A 12,755-nucleotide genomic window follows, 5' to 3' on the forward strand; every position below is an offset into this window, starting at 1 on the left:
CCCAGGCGTCCCACAAAGAGCATATTTACCCAATTTCACAGACAAGTGAATTGAAGTTCAGTGAGATAAAGCAACATGCTCAGGGTCACAAAGCTAATTTACCTGACTTCAAATCTATTTTCTTCCCAGTACCATACTATCTCTCTCTTACAAATTATCATTATTATTATGATTGGTATTTTTCTCAGCTTGAAGGTGCTATTTTTCAAGCCATACCTATGAATTCAGTGGAATAACTGTTATGTTTGTGGCAGAACTTTTCCAAAACAGGGTTGTTTTCAAAGAATATGTGTGCTCATTTGCTCATCAAACCTTAATGTGTCAATGATATGCCCTGGATTATTTTTGATTCAGAAAACATTATCATAAGAATGAACTCTTGTAAAAGAAAGTCTGAGAGGGATGCCTGGCTGGCTCAGTCAGAAGAGCATGTGACCCTTGGTCTTGGGATTGTGAGTTTGAGTCCCATGTTGGGGGTAAGGATTACTAAAAAAATAAATGAACTTAAAAAAAAAAAAAGAGGGATGCCTGGGTGGCTCAGTCAGTTAAGCATCTGCCTTCAGCTCGGGTCATGGTCCCAGGGTCCTGGGATCAAGTTCCACATTGGGCTCCTTGCTCAGCAGGGAACCTGCTTTTCCCTCTGCCTCTGCTCCCCATGCTGTGCTCTCTCTCTCTCTGACAAATAAAAAAAGTCTTATAAAAAAAGAAGAAAGAAAGAAAGAGAGAAAGAAAGAAAGAAAGTCTGAGAGAAATTAATTCTACCTGGGCAGGATAAAGGGAAGTTTCACGATAAGAGAGGAATCAAAATTTTGAGTAATAAATAGGTTTTCTCTGTTGGAGGGAAGGGAAATATAGACATATGTAGTATGTTTAGAAATGGCAAATATTGGGGCGCCTGGGTGGCTCAGTTGGTTGAGCAAGTGCCTTCGGCTCAGGTCATGATCCTTGAGTCCCGGGATCGAGTTCTACATCTGGCTCCCAGCTCCATGGTGAGTCTGCTTCGCCCTCTGATCTTCTTCCCTCTCATGCTTTCTCACTCTCTCTCTCTCAGATAAATAAAATCTTTAAAAAAAAAAAGAAATGGCGAATATTAACACCAAATGAAAAACGACAAAGGTTATATGAAAAGCGATGTGCAGGTCTCTAGCACTGAAACTCTTAGCGGGTCCAATGGCACAGCAAAAATGAAACCTATATCATTGTGATATTTCAAATCCCTTTTATGATCATAAGATGAATTCATGAGTGCTGACATTTCTGATCTTTATTTCTTCCTCCCAAAACAAAAAAGGGATAAAAGGCCTACAAACTGGGATATCCTGACCTGAGGAATGCCACATTCTTGGAGGTAGCCCAGATTAATAAACCTTCGACACGCTTCCATAACCACGAGGAGCACTGGAAAGAGGCATGCCTGAAATGTTGTGTCCTTGACCTTGTGCGAAGGTAACGTCGGCCAAGTCTTCGTCTCTTCTTGTCAATGGTTAAAACTTGGCCAGCTCTAGTGGTTCAGCCTAGCAGAAACTAAGAAGTTCCCGAACTCGAAATACACGATTAATAAACACATGAGAATATACTCAACCTCGTTGTTTTAGGATCTACCTAAGGAAGTATGAAAACATTAGGGCTATGAATCAGCTTCAACATTTCTCATATTTTTCATATTTCTGTCCTTTTACATTGGGCACTGAGATAATTTCTCTTTTCAACCTTCCAGCCATTGAATGAGTCTGAATAATCTTCACTTGTGTCCATTCTGCTATTCAGCTCATCGATCGAGTTTGATTTCAGTGATCATTGCCATCATCATTCACTGGTTCTCTTCTGTAAGATTCTGTTCTTGTGGGCACCTGGGTGGCTCAGTGAGTTAAGGCTCTGCCTTCAGCTCAGGTCATGATCTCGGGGTCCTGGGATCAAGCCCCACATCGGTCTTTCTGTTTGGCGGGGAGCCTGCTTCCCCCTTTCTCTCTGCCTGCCTCTCTGCCTAATTGTGATCTCTCTCTCTATCAAATAAATAAATAAAATCTTTAAAAAAAAAGATTCTGTTCTTGTTTGAAGATGATAATCCACTTTATCTCTATAAATTTGGTTTTCTCAGATGTTGGTTTTGTTAGTTGAGTTTGGTGCTTCTATTTCATGGTTGTGATTTTTACCTTAATGGTTGGTGATCTTTGGTTTTCAGCTCATCTGTGTCTCTGAGATCTCATTTTTGTCTGAGAATTCTGCTTCTGTTCAACAAGTCTGCACCAGCTATTACTGGGAAGGGGTAGAAACTGATGCATATTGAGATCTCACAGTAGCTTATCCTCTTAAATACCGGTTCCCCTTCTGAGAGTAAAAACCACCCAGGGAATTGCCCTTCCTTTGGCTAAGTGCCCACTCTCACTGCTCTATCTATGTGGGAACAGTTCTGCTGTCTTCCTTTTGCCAGGACAGGGCTGACTTGGTTGAGAATTCTGGATGCTTCCCCAATCATACTAATGATTGCTGGAGGGATCCTTTCTATTTGTTACAGCCATTGCTATGCATTCAGAGCAATCCTGGGACTAATCCCACCTTTAATTGAAATACTTTCCTGCTTATGCATTTTTCTCTACTCGGCTAACCACATCTGTTTCTCCTTGGAATTTTTCAAAATTTCTCTTTGATGATGGCATTTTTCCTGGTTTTAGTCCTTCTATGAATATATTCTTCCTGTATTTTTTCTTTTTGCAGCTGTGGAATTTCTACATAGAAAAAATTTAAGGGCTATAATCTGTTTCTATGGGGGAGACTTTTAAATCTAATGATATGCATTGGATACCCACATGCTATTGAAGCATGGATAAACAATTATTTCAAAACTATGTATATGTTTGTGTGCTTGTGTGTATTTATTTTAATTTGTTTATTCTCCCAATAACACCTGATGGCAGATATACCTAATATATGATAATACACACACACACACACACACACACACACACACATTTTGCCATTGAATTAAAAAGTCTCTTTCTTTAAAACAGACTGTAGTTCTTAAATCTCTCAAATAAATGCACTTAACTTATCTAAGGAGTGACAGAAGTTTACAAACAAGGGGAATCCTGAAGAGTCTTGGAGATTGAGGTAATTAAGAAATGATGTAGATGGTTTCTTGGCCCTTAAGAATTATCCTCTAGCTTCCAGAATAACATTCCAAACCTCTTCTTGACCACTTCCCCATCCTACTAGACTTCCTTCCCCAGCTATAGTAAAGAACTTGCTGTTCTCCAAAGGAATCAGTTGTTTCAGTTTCTGAACTTCCATGTGTATGCTTCTCTTTGCTTGGAACATTTCGACCCTACCAACATTCTCTCATCCAAATACCGTCTAAAGATAATTCTTTCTTTAAAGAATCAGATTGGTAGTGCATTTATTGTGACTAGCTACCATGCCTCATCTTATATGCAATATTATCTTCCTTTTCAAGCATGATATATGCCCCAGCCTCCCCTAGATCCTATGGCCATCAATATCTCAGAGCAGTAGCTGTATGGTGACAGGGTATTAGATAGGTATATAGGCTTTCAGAAAAAAAAAAAAAAAATTCCCCTCCCCAGAAGATAATATATTGACTATATTAATGATGTGTGAGCAAGAATCAACAGACTTGGGTCTTAGTCCAGATTCTGATAAATATGACCTTGACAAGTCAAAACAGTTTAATGTCCCTGGGCCTATGTTTCTACATTGAGAATGTACCCTCTATATAAGGGTGTTAGAAAGAAGCTCCCTGGGCTTTCTGCTAGATTTCTCATTAGATAACAGATCCAATAAATTTGGTTTTTTTTTTTAATTTCTAGATTGGTTTAGTTTTAATTATTCAAAAACTACATTGTCGTGTAAATACTCAAATAGCACTGATTTTTTAAAAAAATGTCCTTCATGAATCTTGGAATTCTTCCTTCTCATCCTTCACAGTGCTTTCCAGTATTCCATGATATGGCCAAACTAATCATTCCTTTCTCTATTGACATCACGATTGCTTCCAATTTGTCTTCTTATACACAGTGCTAGAGTGAGCATTATGGTAAGATGCTGTACATTTTCTAAGATCTCTCTGCTTTATTTATAGCAAAAAGTCTGTGCTCTGGACTCTGTCCCCAACATTAATTGGCTAAGAAGAATTAAAACAAAGGTCTCCAGCGTATGCAGATAAAAGTCCCTTTGAGAAGTGATCTAAAGAATAGTGTCAAAGTGTTTTCACTTGAATGTCATAAGAAATCTGACAACTACAACCTAAAGCTAAGTGAACATCATTGTGGCCAGTGGTCCTTCAGAAAAGGATGCCAGGACACGTAGGGGGCTGACTCCCTTGAGGTCTGGGCCAAGGTGAAGCACTGAAGGGATCTTAGAGAGGGAAATAAATCCTTTCAAGAACCCCAGAACCTCATAGCAAGGGGAGCCACTTGGTTTGTTGAGTCACTGGATAGACAGGGGACAAAGGGCAATCCCTTATTTTGCTCTGTGTATAGGACAGGTCTTGTGAAAGAAACACCAATCAGGGACCAGAACAAAAAGAAACCTGGAAGCTTCTCTTCCCCTGTTAGTATGGAAGATGCTAAGGGAAGTCAGTGACCTCTCTGACCTGAAGAGTTGACACAAGTGAGAGAGAAGCCTTGGACCAGTGAAGGATGGCACCACAGAAGAAAATAGCAAAAGGAAAAAGAAGAAGACCAGTCTTATTGAAAGTGTCAAGTAGGCCAAGGAAGACTGATGAACTGACTTCAAATGCAGCAGGAAATCTACATACTAAGCACTAACTGCCAGTATGATGCTAGAGGCTACTGTAGTCCACATCTCCTGTGGTCCTCATGTGTACTTTTTTTTTAATTTTTAATTTTTTTTATTAACATATAATGTATTATTAGCCCCAGGGGTACAGGTCTGTGAATCACCAGGTTTACACACTTCACAGCACTCACCATAGCACATACCTTCCCCAGTGTCCATAACCCCACCCCCCTTGCACTAACCCCCTTCCCCACCGGCAACCCTCAGTTTGTTTTGTGAGATTAAGAGTCTCTTATGGAATAAAAAAATTAAAAAAAAAAAAGTATATACAAGGAAAAAAAAGAGTCTCTTATGGTTTGTCCTCATGAGTACTTTTAAAGAGATGGTATTACCACATCTCATGGGATGTGTGAAAATATAATGACTCAAAGAGGTCTTTCCTTCCTTATTCATATTTCTTTCCTCATATTCGTTCATGACATACCAGGTGCGACTCCTGGCACTGTGGATCTGGAGGTAAACTGGGAGGTAAGGTCCCTGCTTGTGTGGGCCTATATTCTAGTAGAAAACTACAAATAACAAAACAAATTGAGTGAAATTATAAATTAATACATAAACAAGAAAGAATGTTAGATTGCAATAAATTTAATGCAGAGACTTAAAATAGGATAGTATGGAGGGCAGTTTTTTGGGTCATGAAAATGCTCTATATCTTGATTGTGGAAGTTACACGGTTGTATGCATTTGTCAGAATTCATAGAATGAATTCATTATAAAGGGTGACTCACCATATGTGATAAAGGGTGACTCGCCATGTGTGAATTATATCTCAAAAAACTTGACCTTTAAAAAATAGGATCCTACCCCAAAAAACTGGCAGGATTGAACAACAAAATCCTCACTAAGAGGGTAGTAATTAAATCGAGATTTAGTACAAGAAAGAAGATGAAGGGAAAGGTCATTCCAGAAAAAGGAAAGAGTAACTGCAAAATCCCCACCGTGGGAATGAACTTGGCATGTTCAAGTCCCAGCAGGGTGGGGGACGTTGCAGATGTGGACGCGAACCAGAGCAGGGTGGGGTTAGAAACCCAAAACAGGAGACTGATGTTATTTTCAGTGCCACAGGAAACAGGCTTGTAAGCAGGGGAATTACAAGTTCTGATGTATGCTTTTTATGATCACTCGGGCTATGATGCAGAGAATGATGGGTAAGGGAGCAAGAGTGGAAGGAGTTTTTGTAATAGTCCATTCAAGAGACTATGAGGTCATGGAATAGGGTGGAAGCATTATAGATAGAAGGAGGCACATCTAATACAATATGATGATATTATATTAGGATAATGAGTAAATCCCAATCTCTGTGGCTTACCACAGTAGAATTTTGTATGGTATTCCTGACTGGAGTAATTCTATCTTGTCACATAGAGAATGAGGTTCCTTTTACCTTCCAACTATACTGCCATCTAGGGCCATCAAAGTCCTCATTTAGTCATTAGATGCCGAAGAGTGACTACTTGCTGGAGATTTCTATGGGTTTGGTCTGAAACCAGAATACATCAAATTAACCCACACTCTGTTAACTAGAACTTAGCCCATCCTGCAAGCACCTAACTGTCAGGGGGCAGAGAAATGTAGTCTATGATTGTGCCCAGGAAGACAGGGAACCTGGTTTGGTAATCATCCAACAGTCTCTGCCACATGGAAGTAGACTGGATTGGTGAGAGAAAGAGGAATCGAGGAGGAAGACATGGACTTCTCTCTCTCACCAGTGGTGCTTACTAACTGTGGCAAAAGAACACTGGGGGGCGCCTGGGTGGCTCAGTGGGTTAAGCCTCTGCCTTCGGCTCAGGTCGTGATCTCAGGGTCCTGGGATCGAGGCCCGCATCGGGCTCTCTGCTCAGCAGGGAGCCTGCTTTCTCCTCTCTCTATGCCTGCCTCTCTGCATACTTGTGATCTCTCTCTCTCTGTGTTTCAAATAAATAAATAAATAAATAAATAAAAAATAAATTAAAAAAAAAAAGAACACTGGGGACATCTGCTTGATTCCTCTCCCTCCTTTAGCCCCACCTGTTGTATTAAAATAAGGGATGATGAGTGGAAGGAGACACGGAGACCTTGCCCATAGCAACTGAGCAGACCATAAGGGCAGAGAAGGAGGAAATTATTTCCTCCTTCAGAATTGGGTTTGTCGGGAGCGCCTGGGTGCCTCAGCGGTTAAGCGTCTGCCTTCAGCTTGGGTCATGATCCCAGGGCCCTGGGATTGAGCCCCACATCTGGCTCCTTGCTCAGCTCCAACTTCTCACTCTCCCACTCTCCCAGCTTGTGTTCCCTCTCTTGCTGTGTCTTTCTCTGTCAAATAAATAAAAATAAAATCTTAAAAAAAAAAAAAAGTGAATTTGTCCCTGATGATATAGTCTCTTTTTGAAGAAGGATGCACTCACCTGACTAGTTATACCCAATACTTAATGAGCAGAGCCACCAGTCTTGGTGACAGCGGGCAGCAGCTACTCTTGCCAGTGTGACCAGTACCAAAGATACTAAGACCACTCATCTTCCTGGGGGATCCTCCCAACGCTGTGTCAGAGGATGTGGAAAGACAACAGGGGTGGTGTACATTCAACTCAACCTTTTTCAAAAACTTCCAGGTGAAGACTCAAGCCCATTTGATAACTTTCCAAACAGGAAATTATGAACTCTTTGAGATCACGTTTTATTAATCTTTATATCTCCACCTAGTATATAGCATAGTGCTTAACATAAATCAATAACGACCTCTGTGAACATCTGTGAAAATTTTAATTCTTACGTGGAAGTTAAAGTTAAGATTGATTGTGTACATAGCAAGTGCCCTGGAGAGTTACCCAAAAGCAACCACGTATGCCAGGTAACCTCAGCATGAACCTATGAAGTATGGTTTGGCTTTAACTTTGATCCCATTATCACTAATCTCATTTTTCTTGGAAGGACTGTTAATCCTATGCCCCATTTACCTGGTAAGATGCACATTACTCACTTTTCTTAGGTACTTAGGTACTTACTCACTTTTCTTAGGTACTTAGAAATTTCATATTCTGTTCTGGTCATGATTTTTTTTTTATTCTTTAGTTGTTTCATTGTCACATCAATCAAATTAATGCCTTTAGATATATGTACATGAATCATAATTCTTTTCATTCACTCCACAAATAATACATATATATTGAACAAAAATGTATAAAATACAAAACAAAAAGAAGAAATTAGAAAGTGCCCATAACTCAATCATGCTCAGATACTTGGCATTTGCATGTATATCCTTCTGGACTTTCCGTTCATATACCTTTATAACATATCCCTCCTGTATCAAGATAGGTTCACTATGAACTTAATATTTTTTTAAGATTTTATTTATTTATTTGAGAGGAAGAGAGAGCATGAATGGCGGGGAGGAGCAAAGGGAGAGCGAGAGGGACAAGTAGACTCCCCACTGAGCGCAGAGCCCAACTCAGGGCTCCATCTCAGGATCCTGAGATGGTGACCTAAACTGAAGTCAGATGCTTAACTGACTGAGCCACTCAGGCATCCCTGAACTTAATATTTCTGAACCTATTTAAAAATATATATCTAGGGGCGCCTGGGTGGCTCAGTAGGTTAAGCCTCTGCCTTCGGCTCAGGTCATGATCCCAGGGTCCTCGTCTCGAGCCCCTCATCGGGCTCTCTGCTCAGCGGGGATCCTGCTTCCCCCACTCTCTCTGCCTATCTCTTTGCCTACTTGTGATCTCTGACTGTCAAATAAATAAATAAAATTTTTAAAAAATTTAAAAATATATATATATATCTAAAAAGCACATTTTTAAAAAAATTTTATTTATTTATTTGACAGACAGAGACCACAAGTATGCAGAGAGGCAGGCAGAGAGAGAGAGGAGGAAGCAGGCTCCCTGCTGAGCAGAGAGCCCGATGCGGGGCTCGATCCCAGGACCCTGAGATCACGACCTGAGCCTAATGCAGAGGCTTAACCCACTGAGCCACCCAGGCACCCCTAAAAAGCACATTTTTAGGTGAGCAAATTGCAAACTTGTTTCCAAATATGTGTGCTTCTTTCTTTGTTCCAGCTTTATAGATGATGGTCATTCTTCCTGAAAGCAGATGTAGCTAAGACTTGTTCTTTGCACCTCAATAACAAAAATGAGTCAAAGTTCAACTTTCAGGTCACCAAAGATTTCGGTCAACACAAGAAGGGCAGCATAGCAAGGATTCACAACATGGGTAAAATTCAAACCAAGTGATCTCTAAGTTTACAACACTGAGTTCTGTGACTGTCTTACTAAGAGCCAAAGGAGACAATGAGGTAAGGAGAAGGAGGCAGCATTTCCAAGACTTATCAGAGGTATAGGGAACAAATGCATAGAGGGAGTCCTGGTAAATAACCTTGGAAGGCAGATCATAGGCAGATTTGGGGAACTGTGTTTTGTAAGGAGCTGGGATGGTGGAGAAGGATATTAAATATATTAACTATTACTTCCCTCTTTTTTTTTAAGATTTTATTTATTTATTTGACAGAGATCACAGTAGGCAGAGAGAGAGGAGGAAGCAGGCTCCCCGCTGACCAAAGAGCCCGATGTGGGGCTCGATCCCAGGATCCTGGGATCATGACCTGAGCCAAAGGCAGATGCTTTAACCTACTGAGCCACCCAGGCACCTCTACTTCCCTCTTCTTGTTCTTCTCTCCTCCTCTTCCTCTTTCTCCTCCTTGTCTTAATCTTTGCATCCGAATGTCCTTAGACTTTCAACCTTCTTAAATCATCCTTAGCTTTAATACCCATATATGCTCACTTCATCCTATAATTCAGGAAAGATCAAGTTATGCTGACAGTGATGAACAACCCCCAAATCTCAATGACTTAACATAATAAAGGTTTATGTTTTGTTCATGCTACTTAACATCAGGAACCGATCAGTGATCTAGGTGACGAAGCAGCGACCATTTCACATGCGGAGGGAAAGAGTTCTGGAGCAGCAATCAAATGTTTGGCTCTGAGATAACATATATAATTTCTGTTCACATCGTTTTGGCCCAGAAACAGTTGCATGACCTCACCAAACCCCAGAAAGCCATACAGTACACGCTGCCAGAAGGTGGAGAGCCAGAAATACTTAGTGGGCATTACTAATGACTATCACACCATACACCTAAGGGAAATCCAATGTCAGGTCTCTTTCAGTGTCATATTTACTTTCTAAAAGCTTTTGATACAAAATAATGAAATCTTTCACTTTTTCATATATTTCTCTTTGCTCTACATAGGCCCTATCCTGCTCACTGGCTCTGTAAAAGTTGGTAGCCTTTCACTTAAAGATTCTTAAATATTGGGGCGCCTGAGTGGCTCAGTGGATTAAAGCCTCTGCCTTCAGCTCAGGTCATGATCCCAGGGTCCTGGGATCGAGCCCTGCATTAGGCTCTCTGCTCAGCAGGGAGCCTGCTTCCTCCTCTCTGCCTGCTTCTCTGCCTGCTTGTGATCTCTGTCTGTCAAATAAATAAATAATGTCTTGGAAAAAAAAAAAGATTCTTAAATATTTACTGAATGAATGAGTGGAATGCCACATATTTTCTTTCTTTCTTTCTTTCTTTCTTTTTTTTTTTTTTTTGAGAGAGAGAGAGAGAGTATGTGTGTGAGTCAGGGAGGGAAGGGCAGAGGGAGAGGAAGAGAGAAAATCTTAAGCAGGCTCCACACCCAGCACGGGCCTAACACAGGGCTTGATCTCATAACCTTGAACCAAAATCAAGAGTCAGTTGCTTAGCCAAATGAGACATCCAGGCACCCCCATATTTTATTTCTTTAACCTTGTTCTATGCCATGCATCAGAGTTTCTCTTCAATTCTTTTAAATGAGGCTAAGGGGAATGACCTTATCCCCATTATTGCCCTTATTCCCATGCTAGACCATAGGGAGATCTTAGGGTGGGTAAGGCATTCCTGTAAGGTAATTTCACAGCCTTACTGGAAGTGTTCTTAAAGATGTCCTCCACTAACATATTTTGTAACTCACTGAGCTCCACCCTTTTCTCTCTCTCTGCTTTTTCTTTCTCTTTCCAAGATTACAAAACATAATCAATAGGGGCGCCTGGGTGGCTCAGTGGGTTAAAGCCTCTGCCTTCAGCTCAGGTCACGAACCCAGAGTCCTGGGATCGAGCCCCGCATCGGTCTCTCTGCTCAGCAGGGAGTCTGCTTCCTCCTCTCTCTCTGCCTGCTTCTCTGCCTACTTGTGATCTCTGTCTGCCAAATAAATAAATAAAATCTTTAAAAAAAAAACATAATCAATAAAATGATATAATTTTTAAAAAGATTTCATTTATGTATCTGAGAGAGAGAGGGAGGGCACCGAGGAAGAGGGCGAGGGAGAAGCGGGCTCCCCACTGAGCAGAGAACCCAACGTGGGGCTCGATCCCAGGACCCTGAGATCATGACCTGAGCTGAAGACAGATGTTTAACCAACTGAGCCACTTGGACACGCCTAAAATGATATAATTAATGTTTTCATTTTCACACTATGGCCAAAGAATCACATTTTCCTACGATGTCTTGCTAATCAAATCCAGTCTTTTTAAAGTATAATCAGATATGTATGTGATCTCTTGGAATTTCTCTTCCCTCTTTTCCTTTTCTCCCCCAGTCCACATCCACCTGACATTTCTCCATACCTTCTTCCTATCAGCTGAGACTACACTTATCCAAAAAAATTTAATATGCTCCTCTCATCCTCTGACAGATATCTGAAATTCTACTTTAAAGTCTTATTTTTTTAAGTTTGTATAGTGACATCACTAAACCACTGTGTGGGCTTAGAAGATCTCAAGTTTGTTCAGCACAGTCTTGGCTCAAATCAGATCTGCAGTTCTCTCCATCATGTTTTTTTTTTTTTTTAAAGATTTTATTTATTTATTTGACAGAGAGAGAGAGATCATAAGTAGGCAGAGAGGCAGGCAGAGAGAGAGGAGGAAGCAGGCTCCCGGCCGAGCAGAGAGCCCGATGCGGGGCTCGATGCGGGGCTCGATCCAAGGACCCTGAGATCATGACCTGAGCCGAAGGCAGAGGTTTAACCCACTGAGCCACCCAGGCGCCCCTCTCCATCATGTTTTCAGGTACCTAGTAGTTCTTTAGATGTATAGGTACTGGAACACTGTAAAAGGGGAGACGCTTCTGAAAAAAAAAAAAAAAAAAGGAAGTGCTGCTGAGTTTTCTGCCAGTAACTGACAGGTGCAAAAGGAACCACAGCACACATTGGGATGGGCAGATCAAGAGATTGGGGGCAGGCAGGTCTGGCACAGCATTCATCTCAGAAGGTAGAGCCTGTGACTGGTAGTCTCCTGAGCCCTTGAAAGGAGCTTCTGAAGTGTATCTTCTCTCTGCTCCCCAGACACATCCTGGATAGTGTGCACTCAGAGTTGGGCAGGGGGTACCTAATTATCTTAGTCAACTTCCAAGGTAAGTTCATAGACCATTCCCTTTGCTACTCTTCTCCCTCTTATCTTCCTCTTGATTCCCACCCATACGCCTTGCATCTTTTCCATATAAAAGACTCATCCTCCTCTTTTCTTCCACAATAGAAATGAACACCCCCCTCAAAACAAGAGACCACATCTATTAGGCACTGTTTTCTATTTGCTTGATGAAAGGGAGGACAGGGTTTCCAAACACTGTATAGAGATAAGGGGAAGTATTTGCACATTTGGGAGTTGGGAGAGAGGAAAAGAAGTCCTCTACCTGGAGTGGGTTAATCCATCAAAGCAATCATTAAATGTTCACGTTAAAACAAAGTGAATATTCATACCTTCCTAGACTTGGAGCTTCATCAAAATGCAAATAAACAAAGATGGTTATCTGTTATTAGTTATCTGACCTAAGTAAAGATTAATTTCCAACCCTTTCCTGAGATTAATTTTTGATAAATGAGAGTCAGAGGAAATTAGGTACTTCAAAGAAATGCAGAAGGCACAACCAGAGAAATGTGACCAGGCAA

The sequence above is a fragment of the Lontra canadensis genome, unplaced genomic scaffold (genome assembly GCF_010015895.1).
Source record: "Lontra canadensis isolate GAN:19392208 unplaced genomic scaffold, GSC_riverotter_1.0 scaffold13, whole genome shotgun sequence".
Taxonomy (NCBI): Eukaryota; Metazoa; Chordata; class Mammalia; order Carnivora; family Mustelidae; genus Lontra; species Lontra canadensis.